At 49.3% G+C, this 20,487-nt stretch overlaps 1 long non-coding RNA gene across 2 annotated transcripts in view; it reads left to right on the forward strand.

Moving 5' to 3' along the window:
- Positions 1 to 20,487, forward strand: part of LOC148134092 (uncharacterized) — a 78,534-nt gene that overhangs the window by 27,985 nt on the left and 30,062 nt on the right. For both annotated transcript variants that reach the window (XR_015755918.1, XR_015755919.1), the window contains exon 2: positions 18,776 to 18,904. This is a non-coding gene — a long non-coding RNA (uncharacterized LOC148134092). The remainder of the gene's footprint in view (positions 1 to 18,775; positions 18,905 to 20,487) is intronic.

Genomic DNA, 20,487 nt, shown 5'->3' on the forward strand with positions numbered 1-20,487 from the left:
AGGTATTGATGGAGCACTTTCTGAGGTATTGAGGAAGCACTTTCTGAGCTATTGAGGAAGCACTTTCTGAGGTACTGAGGGAACAAGTTCTGAGGTATTGAGGAAGCACTCTCTGAGGTACTGAGGGAGCACTTTCTGAGTTATTGAGGGAGCACTTTCTGAGGTACTGAGGGAACAGGTTCTGAGGTATTGAGGAAGCCCTCTCTGAGGTAGAGGGAGCACTTTCCGAGGTATTGAGGGAGAACTATCTGAGGTACTGAGGGAACACGTTCTGTGGTATTGAGGAAGCACTCTCTGAGGTACTGAGGGAGAACTATCTGATGTACTAAGGGAGGACTATCTGAGGTACTGAGGGAGCACTTTCTGAGGTATTAATGGACCACTATCTGAGGCATTGTGGTAGCAATATCTGAGGTACTGAGGGAGCACTTTCTGAGGTATTTAGAGAGCACTTTCTGAGGTACTGAGTGAGAACTATTTGAGGTACTGAGGGAGAACTATCTGAGGTACTGAGGGAGCACTTTCTGAGGTATTAAGGGAGCAATATCTGAGGCATTGAGGGAGCAATATCTGAGGTACTGAGGGAGCAGTTTCTGAGGTATTGAGGGAGCACTTTCTGACGTACTGAGGAAGCACTAGCTGAGGTTCTGAGAGAGTACAATCTGAGGTACTGAGGGAGCACTTTCTGAGGTATTGAGGGAGCACTTTCTGAGGTACTGCGAGAGTACTATCTGAGGTATTGAGGGAGAACTATCTGAGGTATTGAGGGAGCACTTTCAGAGGTATTGAGGGAGAATTATCTGAGGTACTGAGGGAGCACTATCTGAGGTATTGAGGCAGAACTATCTGAGGTATTGAGGAGCACTATCTGAGGTATTGAGATAGAACTATCTGAGTTATTGAGCGAGCACTTTCAGAGGTTTTGAGGGAGATTTATCTGAAGTATTGAAGGAGAGCTATCTTAGGTATTGAGGGAGCCCTCTCTGAGGTATTGATCGAGCACTTTCTGAGGTATTCAGGTAGCACTTTCTGAGGTACTGAGGGAGCACTTTCTGAGGTATTGAGGAAGCACTTTGTGAGGTATTGAGGGAACACAATCTGAGGTACTGAGGGAGCACTTTCTGAGGTACTGAGGGAGCACTTTCTGAGGTATTGAGAGAGCACTTTCTGAGGTACTGAGGGAACAGGTTCTGAGGTATTGAGGAAGCACTCTCTGAGATACTGAGGGAGCACTTTCTGAGGTATTGAGGGAGAACTATCTGAGGTACTGAGGGAACAAGTTCTGAGGTATTGAGGAAGCACTCTCTGATGTACTGAGGGAGCACTTTCTGAGGTATTGAGGGAGTACTTTCTGAGATACTGAGGGAACAGGTTCTGAGGTATTGAGGAAGCACTGTCTGAGGTACTGAGGGAGCACTTTCTGAGGTATTGAGGGAGCACTTTCTGAGATACTGAGGGAACAGGTGCTGAGGTATTGAGGAAGCACTGTCTGAGGTACTGAGGGAGCACTTTCTGAGGTATTGAGGGAGAACTATCTGAGGTACTGAGGGAACAAGTTCTGAGGTATTGAGGAAGCACTCTCTGAGGTCCTGAGGGAGCACTTTCTGAGGTATTGAGGGAGAACTATCTGAGGTACTGACGGAACAAGTTCTGAGGTATTGAGGGAGCACTATCTGAGGCATTGAGGTAGCAATATCTGAGGTACTGAGGGAGCACTTTCTGAGGTCTTTAGAGAGCACTTTGAGGTACTGAGTGAGAACTATTTGAGGTACTGAGGGAGAACTATCTGAGGTACTGAGGGAGCACTTTCTGAGGTATTATGGGAGCAATATCTGAGGCATTGAGGGAGCAATATCTGAGGTACTGAGGGAGCAGTTTCTGAGGTATTGAGGGAGCACTTTCTGACGTACTGAGGAAGCACTAGCTGAGGTTCTGAGAGAGTACTATCTGAGGTACTGAGGGATCACTTTCTGAGGTACTGAGGGGACACTTTCTGAGGTATTGAGGGAGCACTATCTGACGTACTGAGGAAGCACTATCAGAGGTACTGAGGGAGAACTATCTGAGGTATTGATGGAGCACTTTCTGAGGTATTGAGTGAGCACTTCATGAGGTAATGATGGAACAATCTCTGAGGTATTGAGGGAGCACTTTCTGAGGTACTGATGAAGCACTATCTGAGGTATTGAGGGAGCACCTTCTGAGGTACTGAGGAATCACTATCTGAGGTACTGAGGGAGCACTTTTCAAGGTACTGAGGGAGAGCTATCTGAGGTACTGAGGGACCACTTTCTGAAGTATTGAGGGAGCACTTTCTGAGGTATTGTGGGACCACTACCTGAGGTATTGCGGAAGCACTTTCTGACGTATTGAGGGAGCACATTCTGAGGTATTGAGGGAGCACTATCTGAGGTACTGAGGGAGCAATTTCTGAGGTATTGAGGGAGCCCTATCTGAGGTACTCAGGGAGCAAGTTCTGAGGAATTGAGGAAGCACACTCTGAGGTACTGAGGGAGCACTTTCTGAGGTATTGATGGAGCACGTTCTGAGGTATTGAGGGTGCACTATCTGAGGTACTGAGGGAGCACCTTCTGAGGTATTGAGGGAGCACTTTCTGTGGTATTGAGGGAGCACTATCTGAGGTACTGAGGGTGCACTTTCTGAGCTATTGAGGGAGCAATTTCTGAAGGTATTTAGGGAGAACTATCTGAGGTACTGAGGCAGAACTATCTGAGGTACTGAGAGAGCACTTTCTGAGGTATTAAGGGAGCACTATCTGAGGCATTGAGGGAGCACTTTCTGAGGTACTGAGGGACCACTTGCTGAGGTATTGAGGGAGCACTTTCTGAGGTACTGAGCGAGAACTATCTGAGGATCTGAGGGAGTACTATCTGACGTACTGAGGGAGCACTATCTGAGGTACTGAGGGAGGACTATCTGAGGTACTGAGGAGCACTTTCTGACGTATTGAGGGAGCACTATCTGAGGCATTGAGGTAGCAATATCTGAGGTACTGAGGGAGCACTTTCTGAGGTATTTAGAGAGCACTTTCTGAGGTACTGAGTGAGAACTATTTGAGGTACTGAGGGAGAACTATCTGAGGTACTGAGGGAGCACTTTCTGAGGTATTAAGGGAGCACTATCTGAGGCATTGAGGGAGCAATATCTGAGGTACTGAGGGAACAGTTTCTGAGGTATTGAGGGAGCACTTTCTGACGTACTGAGGAAGCACAAGCTGAGGTTCTGAGTGAGTACTATCTGAGGTACTGAGGGATCATTTTCTGAGATATTGAGGGAGCACTTTGAGGTACTGCGAGAGCACTATCTGAGGTATTGAGGGAGAACTATCTGAGGTATTGTGGGAGCACTATCTGAGGCATTGAGGGAGAATTATCTGAGGTTTTGAGGGAGTACTTTCAGATGTATTGAGGGAGAATTATCTGAGGTACTGAGGAGCACTATCTGAGGTATTGAGATAGAACTATCTGAGTTATTCAGCGAGCACTTTCAGAGGATTTGAGGAAGAACTATCTGAGGTATTGAAGGAGAGCTATCTTAGGTATTGAGGGAGCACTCTCTGAGGTATTGATGGAGCACTTTCTGAGGTATTCAGGTAGCACTTTCTGAGGTACTGAGGGGACACTTTCTGAGGTATTGAGGGAGCACTATCTGACGTACTGAGGAAGCACTATCTGAGGTATTGAGGGAGCACCTTCTGAGGTACTGAGGAAGCACTATCTGAGGTACTGAGGGAGCACTTTTCGAGGTACTGAGGGAACGCTATCTGAGGTACTGAGGGACCACTTTCTGACGTATTGAGGGAGCACATTCTGAGGTATTGAGGGAGCACTATCTGATGTACTGAGGGAGCACTTTCTGAGGTATTGTGTGACCACTATCTGAGGTATTGCGGAAGCACTTTCTGACGTATTGAGGGAGCACATTCTGAGGTATTGAGGGAGCACTATCTGAGGTACTGAGGGAGCACTTTCTGAGGTATTGAGGGAGCCCTATCTGAGGTACTGAGGTAGCAAGTTCTGAGGTATTGAGGAAGCACACTCTGAGGTACTGAGGGAGCACTCTCTGAGGTATTGATGGAGCACGTTCTGAGGTATTGAGGGAGCACTATCTGAGGTACTGATGGAGCACATTCTGAGGTATTGAGGGAGCACTTTCTATGGTATTGAGGGAGCACTATCTGAGGTACTGAGGGTGCACTTTCTGAGCTATTGAGGGAGCACTTTCTGAGGTATTTAGGGAGAACTATCTGAGGTACTGAGGCAGAACTATCTGAGGTACTGAGAGAGCATTTTCTGAGGTATTAAGGGAGCACTATCTGAGGCATTGAGGGAGCACTTTCTGAGGTACTGAGGGAGCACCTGCTGAGGTATTGAGGGAGCACTTTCTGAGGTACTCAGCGAGAACTATCTGAGGTTCTGAGGGAGCACTATCTGAGGTACTGAGGGAGCACTATCTGAGGTACTGATGGAGAACTACCTGAGGTTGTGAGGGAGCACTTTGTGAGGTATTGATGAAGCACTTTCTGAGTTATTGAGGGAGCACTTTCTGAGGTTCTGCGGGAGCACTTCCTGAGGTATTGAGGGAACACTATCTGAGGTATTGAGTAAGCAATTTCTGAGGTATTGAGAGATCACTTTCTGAGGTACTGAGGGAGCACTTTCTCAGGTATTGAGGGAGCACTTTCTGAGGTATTGAGTGAGTACTATCTGAGGTACTGAGGGAGCACTTTGAGTTATTGAGGGAGCACTTTCTGAGGTATTGAGGAAGCACTTTCTGAGGTACTGAGGGAGCACTTTCTGTGGTATTGAGGGAGCACTCTCTGAGGTACTGAGGGAGCATTTTCTGAGATATTGAGGAAGCACTCTCTGAGGTACTGAGCGAGAACTATCTGAGGTAGAGAAACAGTCAGAGAGAGAGAGACAGTCTGTCCGTGTTTGTGTGTGTGAAAGAGTGGATGCATGTGTATCTCTGTGTGTCTGTATATGTGTGCGTGAGAGAGAAAGTGCTTGTTCATGTGAGAGTTTGTGGCTGTGTGTGTGTTTGACGGTGTGTGTGTCTCTGTGTGCATGTGTGTGAGTGAGGGTGTGTGTGAGAGAGTGTGTATGTGTGTGTATGTGTGTGAGAGAGTGTGTCTGTGTGTGAGAGAATATATCTGTGTGTCTATGTGTGTGTATGACAGTTTGTCTTGTGTGCTAGAGAGTGTGTATGTGTGTGTGAGAGAGTGTGTGTTTGTGTGCATGTGTGTGAGAGTGTGTTTTCGTGTATTTGATGGAGTGTGTGTCTGCGTGTGTATGTGTGTGTGAGAGAGAGTGTAACTGTGTGTTTTTGTGTGTGTGCGACAGAGTGTCTGTGTGTGTTTGTGGGATCGTGTGTCTGTCTGTGTGCATGTGTGTGAGAGAGAGTGTGTGTGAGAGAGACAGAGAGTGTGTGTGTGAGAAAGAGTGTGTCTATGTGTGTTTCAGGGAGCGTGTGTCAGCGTGTGTATGTGTGAGAGAGAGAGTAACTGTGTGTTTATGTTTGTGTGTGAGAGAATGTGTCTGTGTGTGTTTGAGGGATCGTGTGTCTGTCTGTGTGTATGTGTGTGAGAGAGAGTGTGTGTGAGAGACAGAGAGTGTGTGTGTGAGAGAGAGTGTGTCTATGTGCGTGAGAGTGAGTAGGTGTGTGAGAGAATAAGAATGTGTGTGTGAGTGTAAATGAGAGAGTGTGTGTGTGTATGTGTGTGTGTGAGAGAGAGTGCGTGTCTGTGTGAGAGAGAGTGTGTGTCTGTGTGTGCATGAGAGAGAGTGTCTGTGTGTGTGAGAGTGTTTCTGTGAGAGAGAGAGAGTGTGTCTGCATGTATGTGTGAGAGAGCGTGTCCATGTGTGTATTTGAGGGAGCGTATGTCTGTGCGTGTATGTGTGTGAGAGAGAAAGTGTGTGCTTGTGTGTGTATGTGTGTGTGAGAGAGTTGTGCCTGTGTGTATGTGTTTGTGAGAGTTGTGCCTGTGTTTGTGTTTGAGGGAGTATGTGTGTGTGTGTGTGTATGTATGTAAACGAGCCAATCTTATTGGGTGCCGTGAATATAAAATCCAGCTGCTGTTTCAGATGAATTGGTCCTTGTGTCTTCAAAGACACAAAAGCTGTAAGAGTGACTTAACTGGGGGAAAGAGAGTGCCGTTCATTCCAGTGGGGATTCATCCAGTAAACCTTCCCCACACACTAACATCCCTCTGGCAATGCAGTGACTAGTCCTGCACACAGTGCCCCAGGTACAAACCAATGTAATGTCACCATAGCCTTACCAGAGCATGGGACAGCTCCTCATTACAGAGCGGTGTCTGGTGGGGATGTAAACAGAGGGTCACCATGGCCCAGCTGAGGGGAGAGGTTGGGAAGGAGAGTCCTTCAGAGTAACTCTAGCTAGTGTGTTAAGCTAACTGCCCAGCCAACTGAGCTAACCAACCTCACTCCAGGGGCATGCCCTGTATAACCCACTCATAGCCAGCCTGCACCTCAATAGGAGCAGGAGCATGGAGCAAGGCCATTCGGCCCCAACCTAACCCAGAAGGGAGAGCACGGGAAGCTGATGAAGGAAACAAGCCCCTCCCATCTGGCCGTCTGAAATGGAGCTGGAGGACAGAGCACATCTGGCCTGCTGTTTGCTTCCCCGAGACTGGCCTGCTCCACCTTACAGTGAGAGACTGAGGGGAACCTCAAGGAGATTTCACTTCTCACTGAGAGGCTGCAACTCCAATCCAAATCAGGCTGGTTCTCTCCGAGACTCACGGAAGAGGGCAGCACTCTACAGATCAGGCCCTTGTGTCGTCCTAACCTCCAGTGTGGGGGCCAAGAGCTGGGAGGTAGTGTTAACAACATAAGACCATCCAAAATAGGAACAGCAGACCATCCAGCCCCTCGAGCCTGCTCTGGTATTCAATAGGATCGTGGATGATTCAACATTTGATTTGGGAGCTGAAACTAGGACAATACAGAGACAGAGAATCAAATTATTCTGCCATGAGGAATCATCAGACGAAATCACAAACACAAACGGACACACCCACACACACACAGACACACACACACAGACACACCCACACAGACACACCCACACACACACACACACACAGACACACACACACACACGGACGGACGGACGCACACACACACACACAGACACACACACGGACACGGACACACACACACAGACACAGACACAGACACACACACAGGCACACCCACACACACACACACACACACACAGACACACACACACACACACAGACACACACACACACACGGACACACACACACAGACACAGGCACACCCACACACACACAGACACACACACACAGACACACCCACACACACACACCCACACACACACACACACACAGACACACACACACACACGGACGGACGGACGCACACACACACACACAGACACACACACGGACACGGACACACACACACAGACACAGACACAGACACACACACAGGCACACCCACACACACACACACACACACACACAGACACACACACACACACACACAGACACACACACACACACGGACACACACACACAGACACAGGCACACCCACACACACACAGACACACAGACACAGACACAGACACACACACACACACGGACGGACGGACGCACACACACACACACACAGACACACACACGGACGCGCACACACACACACACAGACACACACACGGACACGGACACACACACACAGACACAGGCACACACACACACACACACAGACACAGACACACACACACACACACAGACACACACACACAGACACACACACAGACAGACACACAGACACAGACGCACACAGACACACACACAGACACACACACACAGACACACTGACACAAAGACAGGCACACACACTCACTTACACACACACTGACACACACCCACACATACCACGCACGCACGCACACACACACAGACACACAGACATACACGCACACAGACACACATATACACACACACACACAGTGGGATTCAGGCTGTCTGTGGGAACGGGGAGAGACAAAGGAGCAAAATGCTAGGGAGGGATCTGATCCCACAGATTTCACTGCTTCCCTCTCTCTCTGCAGCTCTCATGTCTATTTCTGTGTTCCCAGTTCTCTCTCCCACATCTTTCCTTCAATCCCTATCTCTCAACATCCTTCACATCTCTGTCCAATGTACATTTCCCAGTGTTCTGCAAATCTCTCTCTGCATCTGTCTGACAGCTCTGTGGGATCTTGCTATTCCTGTCTGTAGATCACTCTAGCCACATCACAGCCCCCACCACCACCCCACTCTCTCAGCTCTATCTCTCTGCTGCTGCAGCTCCTCTCTCTCTCTCTCTCTCTCTCTGTCCTATCTCTCTCCCTGGGATTTCCGTTTTGCTGTCTGCCTGAACTTCTCTCCCTGCCTTTCTCTCCCCATTTTCGCCTTGTATCTGTCTGACATTGTATTTCTCTTCTTGGAGTTTCACTCTCTCTCTCTCTGTCTGTCTCTGTCCTGCTCTCTCTCAGTTCTTCTCACTTCCTCTCCCCTTTCCCCCCCCCCCGCGCCTGTCTTTGTCTTGTTCTCTCCCTCCCTCACGCTGTCTGTCCGTCCATCTCTCTTTCTCCGGTAGTTTCTCTCCCTCTTTCTCCCTGGACCCCTCTGCTCTGTCCCAGTGACTGGGGAAGGGGCATTGGGAAGAGTTTGCCTCAGTGCCTGATCTCTCCCAGGATTTAACCCGACTGTGGGGAGGGGGTGAATGGAAGGAACATGAAGTACTTTTCTGAGTGCGTCTGAAAAAGAGAAAAAGAGAAAGAGAAAGGGAGAGTGACAAAAAGAGAGAGACATGGAGAGAGTGGAGATGGAGAAAGTGGAGAGAGAAATGGGCAGTGAGAGTCAGGGAGGTGGAGTGAGAAAAGGACAGAGTGAGAGAGACAGGGAGAGAGAGAGAGAGTGAGAAGGACATATATGGAGGGAGAAGGACAGTGTGTGTACTTGGCGATGGTTTTAGAATGGGACCTTACTGTGCATTACAGCAGTCAATGTCAAAAGGCGAGTTAGTCTCTGCACTATGTCCTCCAGCCCAGGGGCTGTAAGTCTGCATGGGAAGGGGGAGAGTGGGAGACACGGAGGGAATGGGACAGCCAGAAACAGGAGGAGGGTTTGATGGGGTTTTGTGGTTGGTGGAGAAAGGAGGGGCTGTTGCCATAGAGAGATGGAGGGAGGGATAGCATGTGATGCAAAGTCTGAGACAGGGTAGAGAAGAGGTCTTCACACGAAGGATAGTCAATGAGGCCATTCAGGGGCCAATCCTGAGGATCCTGAAGAGGACCAGGATCATTTAATGGGGCAGGGGGATGATGGGCAGAAAGGACTCCATCTGTGATGCAAACCTTCTGTAATTCTCGGGTTAGGATCTTGCTGTACATTAAAATAAGTCACAGACCAGTCAGTCAACCCAGACTCATTTACCGGTGTGAGAAAGTGAGGACTGCAGATGTTGGAGAGTCAGAGTTACAAAGTGAGGAGCTGGAGAAGCACAGCAGGTCAGCCAGGAGAGTCAATGGTTCAGGCCTGACCTGCTGGGCTTTTCCAGCTCCACACTTTTCCACTCAACTCCCTCTGCCCCAGGGAATGGGTCTCAAAGCAATGTTGGGGGGCAGCAAAATATTTGAGGGGGGCACAGTTGGTGAGGTAGGTATTTGGGAGGGAAGGTATTTGGGGAAGGGAATAAATTTGGGAGGAGAGTGAAAATGATGGGCAATTGTTTTTAGGGGGTTCAAAATTAGGTGAGCACTTTCAGGTCTGAAATAAAGAAAAAGAGAAAGGGAGGGTGAGAAAAAGGGAGAGAGGGAGAGAGAGTGGGGATGGAGAAGGGGATGAGAGAAAGATGGGGCAGAGACAGACAGTGAGAGGGAGGGTGTGAGAGAAAGGCAGATTGAGAGAAAGAGACAGACAGGGAGAGAGAAGGACAAAGAGAGAAGGGGAAGTCAGACTGAGAGAAACAGGCGTTGACGCATGGACAGACTGAAGGGGTAACACTCAGTATTCCAGGTGGTTCCAGCTCCCTCTCTCTCAATGGTTTTTCACACTCCCTCTCTCCCATGCTCCTGGGGTTTCCTTCAGCTTGTCTCGCTCCCTCTCTCTCCCTCTCTCTGGGTGGTGAGCTGGTCTCTGTCCCTTGCCATGTTGGTCACCTTAGAAAACCTCCAGAAAATTCAAGAGATCAGTCTGCAGGTGATCCCTGGTTTTGTTCATTTCTGGATGGTTTCCCAGAACTTTCTATACTTCTGGCCAATTCGGAGAATCAGTTAATAGTTTGAAGCGTTGCTAATCATTTGGATGTTAGTTTCTTTGTGTAGCAGGACCCGGTGCCTTCCTATCTGGGCCCTCCTTTGTTTGGTGGAGACGTTGTTAGGGATATGTCTGCCCAGGGGAACTGTTGCCTTTGACATTATGCTGATGGGATAACCATCTGGCTGCTGTCTGGCTTTTGTGGTTTGGGAGTATAACTTGTCCAATATACCCAGCATCTCTTGGCTGTCTATCTGTGTTTTAGCAAGGAGGCCGCAACATTTCACCCATTCCCCCTCCCCCCACCCAGTCTTTAGAATGGAAAGAAGCTTATACAATGAATTACAAACCTAATTTTAAAAGCCGTTTTTTTTTGTTGTCAGAGTAGCCTACTGTTTGAGCGAAAGCCATTTTGTACATTGGTCAAACCGATTGTCATAGGGCTGATAGGTAATATCATAGAATCCCTACAGAGCAGAAACAGGCCCTTCAGCCCATCGAGTCCACAATAACCCTCTGAAGAGAATGCAACTCAGATCCATCCACTGATGAAATCCCTGAAACCCTGCATTTCCCATGGCTATTCCAGCTAACCTGAATATCCCTCGACACTATGGGCAATCTGTCAAAAATGTGCAGATGCAGGGAGAATGTACAAACACCACACAGACAGTCGCTCAGGAGTGGAATCAAACCCAGGTCTCTGGCGCTGTGAGGTAACAGTGCTAACCACTGAGCGACTGTGGCTCTCCCAACTGTTTCGACAAAACATATTCCGTTCTGAGAATCCATACAGAATTATGATGCATAGCCAACATCCAGTGAGCAGAATAAATGCAAGGGAATGAGACCTACTGACTCAAACTCCTGGAATTCCCTCCCTAAGGACATTGTGGGTCCACCACCTGCAACAGTTCAAGGAGGCAGCTCACCACCAAAACCAGCTCCCGAGCAGCTACGGACAGGCAATCAATACTGGGCCCAGTCAGGAATACTCAAACGCTGCAAATGAATGAAACTAAGGTGATCACCCGGGAAGTTCCATCTACCTTCCAGCCCCTGGGGGTGTATCCAGGTATTATTCACCATGATCGTACCCATCTGTTGTAGCCTGCAATCCTAACGACCGGTATCCCGAGATATATCAAGGTGAGTACAGTTCAGACCACAGCTTGATGTGAGAGGAACCGAATTCGTTAATGACAGGCGGTGGGAATGACGTGGTATGGCCTGTTCCTTCACATTTACGTGCGTGTGGTCCCTATCAATGTCCCCTTTATCTCCACAGCATGTGGGATGGAACCATGATAACCGATCCAAATACTTTTTAAAATATAATTCCGATACTTTCGACTTCAAAGATCCCCAGCCTAACTTTCTCACTTGGGATAATTGGAATTCCTCGTACCAAGCCCAGTGTCCCACCGAAAGTGTCCTTACAGCTGTTACTAACCCAGCCCTTAGTGAGCTGCTGCGACTGACAGTGAGACATGTTAGTGTGGGTGTTCTCCTGGAACAAATATTTCCACTGTTTGTCACTAATCCGGGATGGGACTTTTCTCGAGCAGTGAGGACCGCTGCCTTCATTTCATCATGGTTGCCCCTCCCTCACTGTTGTCCCTCAGGGAGGGCTGAATGGCCTGGTGGACAAAGTCACATAGTGATTAATTTAGCTTGTTTGTCAGCATCCAGTCCGTGTATGACAGACTGTCGGTCTATCTCATCCGAAAATGTATCTGGGTTTGAGACAGGACCAAACAGAGTGGCCTTTTTGGTGCTGCCCACCTGCTGGGTGGCTGGAATGGCTGTTGTGTCCGGAGTGAGACCATCAGCTGTCTGACACTGGGTAACCAGAGGATTATTGGAATCTGAGTTCGGCTGTGGGTCAGCGCTGGGGGCAAAAGGTGCAGTTACCTGGGAGAAAGGCAGTGGGAGTTTCCATCTGTGCGCGGGTGTGGATGTGTCAGTGTGGAGCCTGTCATTACCTCCCTGGGGAGGTAGAACACCAAAGGCACACATTATCCCACTCTGGAAGGAGCCCTGGTTCCCTTGGAATTGCATTTGCTCCTGGTACCTCCTGCTGGGGCCTGATGTGGGTTGCTCCGTGTTGCAGGTGTACAGGACCCATGCAGCTGCTCGGAGCTCATACACTGTCCTTCCAGATTGTCCTTGTAACCTGAGGCTGCCTCCCCATCCCCAGAGAACCCCCTTTCACTGCAATGGGTTCTTCCCAATTGTAACTGGAGTAGTCCCATGTGGGTGAGATTTTCCTGCAACCTTCTGTCCTGCTCATTGTGTAGGAGAACTAGCTCTGTCACAGCCTGTAGGTTTCCCTGGGGTGACTGGATCCCAGCTGCCTTATCCCAGCCGGGGATCCTCCAGGCTAATGGCAGTGGAGTGAGCTTTTCAGCTTCCTTCCCGAGCTCTCTATGGGCTTCTAACCACAGCTCCTGTACCAGGAATCCTTCGCTGCACGGCCAGGCTGGCTTCCTGCCAAATTCTGCCGGACTGTTTCACATTTGTACCGGCTCGTGTTCCTATTGTTCTGGCTGTTTCTGTATTATGGGCCACCTGGGTCTACTCATAGAGTCATAGAGTTCTACAGCACGGAGACAGGCTCTTTGGCCCAAACTGGTCCATCCACACTAACCCCGTTTCCCTGCACTTGACCCATATCCTTCCAATACGTTCCTCTCCATGTATTTGTCCAAGTGCCTTTTAAATGTTATTAAATGTATACTCCTTGACCACTTCCGTTGGAAGTTCATTCCATATGTGTATACATTTTGGGTAAAAGCGTTGTCCCCGAGGTTCCCTTTTAATCTTTCCCCTTTCACCTTAAACTGATGCCCTTTCGTCCTCGATTCCCCAAGCCTTGGATAAAGACTGAGTGCATTCACCCTATCCATGACTCCCATGATCTTATACACTCTATAAGGACACCCGTCAGTCTCCTACACGCTAAAGAAAATGTCCTAGCTTGTCCAACCTCGCTCTATAACCGTCTAGTTGAGTTCTGGTAATATCTTTGTAAGTTTCTTCTTCACTCTTTCAGGACAATAGCATCCTTTGTATAGGAACGTGGGCAAAACTGAAAACAATATTCCAAGTGCGGCCTCACCAACATCCTGCACAACGACAACAGCACTTCCCAACTTCGATATTCCATGCCCTGACTGATGAAGGGCTCATTGTGCCAAAAGCCTTCTTCACTGCCCAGTCTACCTGTGACTCCCCTCTCAGAGAACCGTGCACCTGGAATCCACCACACTCCTTCAGGTCCTACCATTTACCACGAAACCCCTGTCTTGATTTGTCTTTCCAAAATGCTCGATCTCGCCCTTGTCTGTATTAAACTCAATTTGCAATTTCTCAGCCCAATTCCCCAGCTGATCAAGGCCCTGTTGCAATTGCTGAGATCCTCCCTCACTTACTTTAGTGTAATCTGAAAACTTACTAATCATGCCTTAAACATTCTCATCCAAATCATTGATATCGATAACAAACAGCAATGGGCCTGGCACTGACCAGCTCAGCGGCTCAGTGGTTAGCACTGCTGCCTTACAGTACCTTGGATCTGGGTTCAATTCCAACCTCACAGGATGCTCTGTGTTGGATAGATCCTGTTAGGGTTAGATTTCCTACAGTATGGAAACAGGCCATTCGGCCCAACAAGTCCACACCAACCTGCCGAAGAGTAACCCACCCAGAGCTATTTTCCCTGCCCAATATTTACCCTGGACGAATGCACCTAGCAATATGGGCAATTCAGCCTGGCCAATTTGTCTGACCTGTACATTTTGGATTGCGGGAGGAAACCGGAGCACCCGGAGGAAACCCACACAGACACAGGGAGAATGTGTAAACTTCACACAGACAGTCACCCGAGGCTGGGGTCGAACCCGGGTCCCTGGCACTGTGATGCAGCAGTACCAACCACTGAGCCACCATTAAACACCAACTGAGTTTGTATGTTCTCCCCGTGTCTGCGTGTGTTTCCTCCGGGTGCTCCGGTTTCCTCCCACAATCCAAAGATGTGCAGGTCAGGTAAATTGGCCATGCTCAATTGACTATGGTGTTCATGGATGTGTAAGTAAGTTGCATTAGTCAGGGGTAAATGTAGAGTAACAGGGTACGGGAATGGGTTTGGGTGGAATAATCTTCAGAGGGCCAGTAGACTTGTTGGGCCGAAGGGCCTGTTTCCACAGAGGATGGATTCTATGATTCTATGACCGCTGAGGCATACCACTAGTCACAGGCCTCCAGTCTGACTGTTACGCTCTGCTTTCTACCATGAAGCCAATTGTGTACTCAGTTTGCTCACGCACCCTGGATTTCATGCGATCGAATCTTCCGGGGTGGGGGCGGGGGGGGGGGTGGGGGGTGTGGGGAGTGGTGAGGGCAGTGTGCAGTGTTGGGTAGGGATCAATAAGGAAGGGGGAGATTGCAGTGTTGGGTTAGCGATCAGTCAGGAAGGGGGTGATTACAGTGTTGGGTAGGGATCAGTCAGGAAGGGGGTGAGTGCAGTGTTGGGTAGGGATCAGTCAGGGAGGGGGAGAGTGCAGTGTTGGGTGGGGATCAGTCAGGGAGGGGGTGGGTGCAGTGTTGGGTAGAGATCAGTCAGGGAGGGGGTGGGTGCAGTGTTGGGTAGAGATCAGTCAGGGAGGGGGTGAGTGCAGTGTTGGGTAGGGATCAGTCAGGGAGGGGGTGAGTGCAGTGTTGGGTGGGGATCAGTCAGGGAGGGGGTGAGTGCAGTGTTGGGTGGGGATCAGTCAGGGAGGGGGTGAGTGCAGTGTTGGGTAGGGATCAGTCAGGGAGGGGGTGAGTGCAGTGTTGGGTAGGGATCAGTCAGGGAGGGGGTGAGTGCAGTGTTGGTTAGGGATCTGTCAGGGAGGGGGAGGTTGCAGTGTTGGGTAGGGATCAGCCAATGAGAGGGTGAGTGCAGTGTTGGGTAGGGTTAGAGGGAAATAAGAAGGCCAAAAATGGGACATGAGTTTGCTTTACCAATTACAGTTAAGGAGAATCCAAAGATCTTTTACAAATGTATAAATGCCAAAGGGTCACTGGGGAGTGAATCGTGCCCCTCAAAGCTCAAGACAGCCTGCACGTGGAACTGCAGGAGATTGGGGAGATACTGAACAAGTCTTTCCTGTAGAGAACGGCATGGAAGATATAGAACAGGATGACGGTTTGGGAAATAACATTGGGAAATATATGATGTCATCTTGCAAAATGTCCACCTTACAGAGGTGGAGGTGCTGGATGTCTTGAAATGGTTAAAGCTGGATAAATCCCCAGGACCTTATCAGGTATACTCTCGATCTCTGTGGGAAGCTAGTGAAGTGATTGTTGTGCCCCATGCTGAAATATTTGTATCATCGATAGACACAGGTTAGGTGCCAGATGATGGAGGTTGGGCGAACGTGGTGCCACTGTTTAAGACGGGTGGTCAGGACAAGCCAGGGAACTACAGACTGGTACGCCTGACGTCAGTCGTGCGCATATTGAAAGACGGATATATGAGGGTCAGGAATTACATGTGTTTCGAAAGGCAATGTCTAATTGGGGATAGTCCGTGGGAAATCATGTCTCAAGGTATTGCGTTTTTTGAAGAAGTAACAAAAGGATTGATGAGGGCAGAGCGGTGGGTGTGAGTGATATGGACTTCAGTAAGGTATTCGAAATGTTTCCACATGGGAGATTGGAGAGCAAGGATAGGTCTCATGGAATACAGGGAAAACCAGCCATTTGGATACAGAACTGGCACGAAGGCTGACGACAGAGGGTGGTTGTGGAGGATTGTTTTTTCAGACTGGAGACCTGTGACCAGTGGAGTGCCACAAGGATCGGTGCTGCGTCCACTATTTTCCATTAATTATATCAATGATTTGGATGTGAACATAGCAGGTATAGTTAGTAAATTTGCAGATGACACCAAAATTGGAGGTGTAGTGGAAAGTGAAGAATGTTCCTTCACATTACAACGGGATGGTGAACTGGTGGGCCAATGGGCGGAGGAGTGGCAGATGGAGCTTCATTTAGATAAATGGGTGGTGCTGCATTTTGGGAAAGCAACTCTTCGCAGGACTTATACACTTAATATTAAGGTCCCAAGGAGTGTTTCTGAACAAAGAGACCTTGGAGTGCAGGTTCATTGTTCCTTGAAAGGAGAATTGTGAGTCGATAGGATAGTGAAGAAGGTGTCTGGTACGCTTGTGTTTACTGATCTGTACATTGAGTAGAGGAGTTTGGAGGTCATGTTGTGGCTGTACAGGACATTGGATAAGCCACTTTTGGAATATTGCATGCAATTCTTGTCTCCTCCCTATTGGAAGGATATTGCATAAATTGAAAGGGTTCAGTAAAAATTTACAAAGATGCTGACAGGATTGTAGGATTTGAGCTAAAGGGAGAGGATAAATGGGTTGGGGCTGTTTTCCCTGGAATGTCTGAGGCTGAGGGGTATCCATATGGAGGTTTATAAAACCATGAGAGGCATGGTTAGTAATAACAGACAAGGTCTTTTCCCTGGGGTGGTGTAGTCCAGAACTGCAGTGTCTAGGTTCAAGATGAGAGGGGAACGATATAAAAGGAATGTAAGGGACAACGTTTTGTTGTGGAGCATGTTGCTTGTATGGAATGACCTGCCAGATGAAGTGGTGGAGACTGGTACAATTACTTCATTTAAAAAGCATCTGGATGGGTATACGAACAGGAAGGGTTGAGAGGGATTTGGGCCAAGTGCTGGCAAATGTGATGAGATTATGTTAGGATATGTGGGTGGCGTGGATGAGTTGGACCGGAGGCCCTGTTTCTGTGCTGTACCTCTCTATGACTGTAAATGTTTTGTACTGTCCATTACCAGCCATACACTTCACTGTTTCCCCTGTTTACCTTGGTCAGTTCTCCTCTCAAACACATGTCAATGGCTTTGGTTGTGATTGTAGGGTGTGCTTTCTCGTCACTTTAAAAATCCATCATCTCACTGAATTCCAATATACTGCAATTTCCCAGAGGATATCTCAATGTGACATTATTCCTTCCCTCAGCATATTCACCCAACGGTCGATCTGAGATAGTCACGTCCCTGGCCATTTGCACAATGTGTTATTCAAACAAACACTGACAGAAACATTCAAAGAGGAGTTTGGAGAACATCACTTTTGCCAATGTGACTGTCCCAGATTATACAAAGACTGAAGTCTCCCAAAATGATCACAGTGCCTTTGCAGTACACAGGAATTCATTGGAATGTGTAACAGGGTTGAGCATTGAAATGCTGTTAGGCAGCCTCAAAACTCTTCTCCTGCTTGTGTTTTTGTCATGTGTTACCCAGAAACTGCATTCAGGCTGATTCAGCTGTATCATCTGAGGCCAAAATGCTTTCTCTGTACTGCCTTTGTTACCATTACTGTCAGGGTTACCCATCCTGCTCTCCCTGAGACCCCTCAAGGAGGTGTACCATAGAATATTCATGTTCCACCTTTTGTTCGCCGTGTCACCACTAAATCCCATTTATCTCCGTACCACAGTCCATCCACCTTTTTGCAGAGACTTTAGCCAGTCCAAAAAAAAGAACATTACGACTGACTCTTTCCACAATTTCTTATCACAGTCCAATTCACTGATGTACAGTTTCAGATAAATTCTGTCTCTCCCTGATCCTTTCTGCTTGTCTTCAGCTACATTGCCATTTCTGTTTGGAGTTGGAAAGCTCCTTTCACCTGAACCCTGGCCCTGCATCCTCTCTGTCAGTGTAATGTCCTGCCCATAAGCCTGCCGACATGATTGGCCAGGACACTGGTCCCACCAATGTTATGTCTAATTCACTCATGGGATGTTGCTGTCTCTGGCTGGGCAGCATCGCATGCCCACCCCGAGCTGCCCTTGAGCTGAGTGTTTTGCTGGATCATTACAGAGAGTAGTTCAGAGTCAACCCCATCGCTCTGGGTCTGGATCATGTGTAGGCCAGACCCGCTGCCTATAACAGATTTCCCTCCCGAAAGGATATTAGGTAGTTAGATGGGTTATACTGGACACCGGCATTAACATCTGGATGAACAGTCAGGGGAGAATAGCACGAGGCCATCACCTGTCCTACTCATAGCTCAACCGTCAGTGAGTACTCATCCCAGTGCATCATGAATCACAACCCTTTCATCATGACCATTGTGTGATCCTGATACCGTCCTGCACTCTGGTGATATCACTCAGTCTCTCTCCATGTGGTATCCCTCACTGTGTGGGTCTAATTGCTGCCTCTGTCAACTTCTCTCGCTCTTGCAGCTACTCCAGATCCTGAGCCAACAGAATTCTCCACTCCAGAGAGACGCAGCAGCACAGGCCAGGGATGGTGACTGGGATTTTCCAGATCTCTGTGGGATTCAATGCCATTCTCCATGTGTAACCCTCACTGCATCAGTCTAATTTCCCATTCTGTTTGTTTCTCTATCTCCTGCAGGTAATCAGGATGTCCCTGTCTCAGCTGAATTCCTAACTCCTGTCTCGTCCATAACCACAACAAAGACGGTTGGTCAGTCAGAGAGAAATGGAGAGGGAGGTCTGGAACCTTCAGTAAATCCTGCAGCCGGTAAGAGCACTCACAGCAAACAGCACAGGGCCTTCTGTATTCAGACCTGGAAGACAGGCTATAGATACAGAGAGGAGGGTGACAGAGAGAAGGGGGACAGATACACAGCAACATTCTAGGCTACATTCCAACCATCCTGTGAGGGTCCTGCTCTCACCTCTGCTGTACTGGTCCTCACTGAGACATCTCTCTCTGTCTCTCTCTGACTCTGTCTCTTTTTCTCGATCCCCTCTCTCACACCCTCACTCCCTCACTCTCTATCTCTCACCCTCTCACTCCCATTCTCTCTCAGCCCCTCTCTCACCTTCTCTCTCTATCTCTCTTCCTCTCACTCACTCTCTCTCACCCACTCACTCACTCTCCACCTCATCCCTCTCGCTCACCTGACTCTCTCTCTCTCTCTCTCTCCCCCGAGTGCCTCTCACTCATGTCCCTCTCTCTCTAGCTCGCCCTGTATCTCTCCATATCTCGCTCTCCCCCTCTGTCTATCTTTCTCTCTCTCTCACTTTCTCTCCCTTGTCCACTCATCGCACTCTCTCTTGATCTCTCAGACTCTCTCTCATTTCCGTCCCTTCACTACTCACTCACACTTGCACCTCTCTCTCTCTCGCTCAACCCTCTCTCGCCCGTCTCTCTTGCTCGCACCTCGCTCTCCCCATCTCTCACCCCTGACTCTCTCTATCCGCTTTCTCTCATTTTCACCCCCATCTCTGCCTCCTCTCTCCCCCACTCTCTCTCTCCCCACTCTCTCTCCCCACTCTCTCCCTCCTCTCTCTCCCCCCTCTCTCTCCCCCATCTCTCTCACCCCGCTCTCTCACCCCGCTCTCTCACCCCCCTCTCACCGCGCTCTCACCGTCTCTCTCTCACACCCTCTCTCTACCCGTCACTCTCTCTCTCACCACTCTGTCACCGAACCTTCTCCCCTCTCTCTCACTCTCCCCCACTCTCTATCCCCTCTCTCCCCTTCCTTCTCCCTTACCCCCTCACTCAACCCCACACTCTCCCCATCTGTCTTCCCCCACTTTCTCCCCCCCTCTCGCCCCCTCTCTCACCCACTGATCTAACCCCCCCACTTTCACCCTCACTCTCTCGTCCGCTCTCACTGTCCCCCTCTCTCTCCCCCTCTCCCCTCTCTCCCCCCACCACACTCTCTCTCCCTCTATCTCTCCCCCTCACTCTCCCGCTCTCTCTTCCCCCTTTCTCTCCACACTCTTTCTTTCTGCCACCTCTCCAACTCTCTCTCCCCCTCTCTTGCCCGCTTTCTCACACCCCCGTCTCGCCCCCCTCACTCGCCACCCTCTCTCGCCCCCTCTCTCACCCGCTTTCTCACCCTCGCCCGACTTAGTCGCCACCGTCTCTCGCCCCCTCTCTCGCCCCATCTCTCTCCACCCTTCTCTCTCTACCCCCCTCTCTACTCTCTCTGTCTCGCACCCTCTCTCTCTCCCCCTCTCTCACCCCCTCTAGCCCACTCTCGCATTCCTCTCGCGCCCCCACTCTCCCCCCTCTCTCCCCTCTCTCTCCCCGTGCTCTCTCCCCCTCTCTCATCCCCTTTCTGTCCCCTCTCTAACCCCCTCCCTCGCCCC

The sequence above is a fragment of the Chiloscyllium plagiosum genome, unplaced genomic scaffold (assembly GCF_037043375.1).
Source record: "Chiloscyllium plagiosum isolate Xiang-an unplaced genomic scaffold, Cpla_swu_hap1 HiC_scaffold_86, whole genome shotgun sequence".
Taxonomy (NCBI): domain Eukaryota; kingdom Metazoa; phylum Chordata; class Chondrichthyes; order Orectolobiformes; family Hemiscylliidae; genus Chiloscyllium; species Chiloscyllium plagiosum.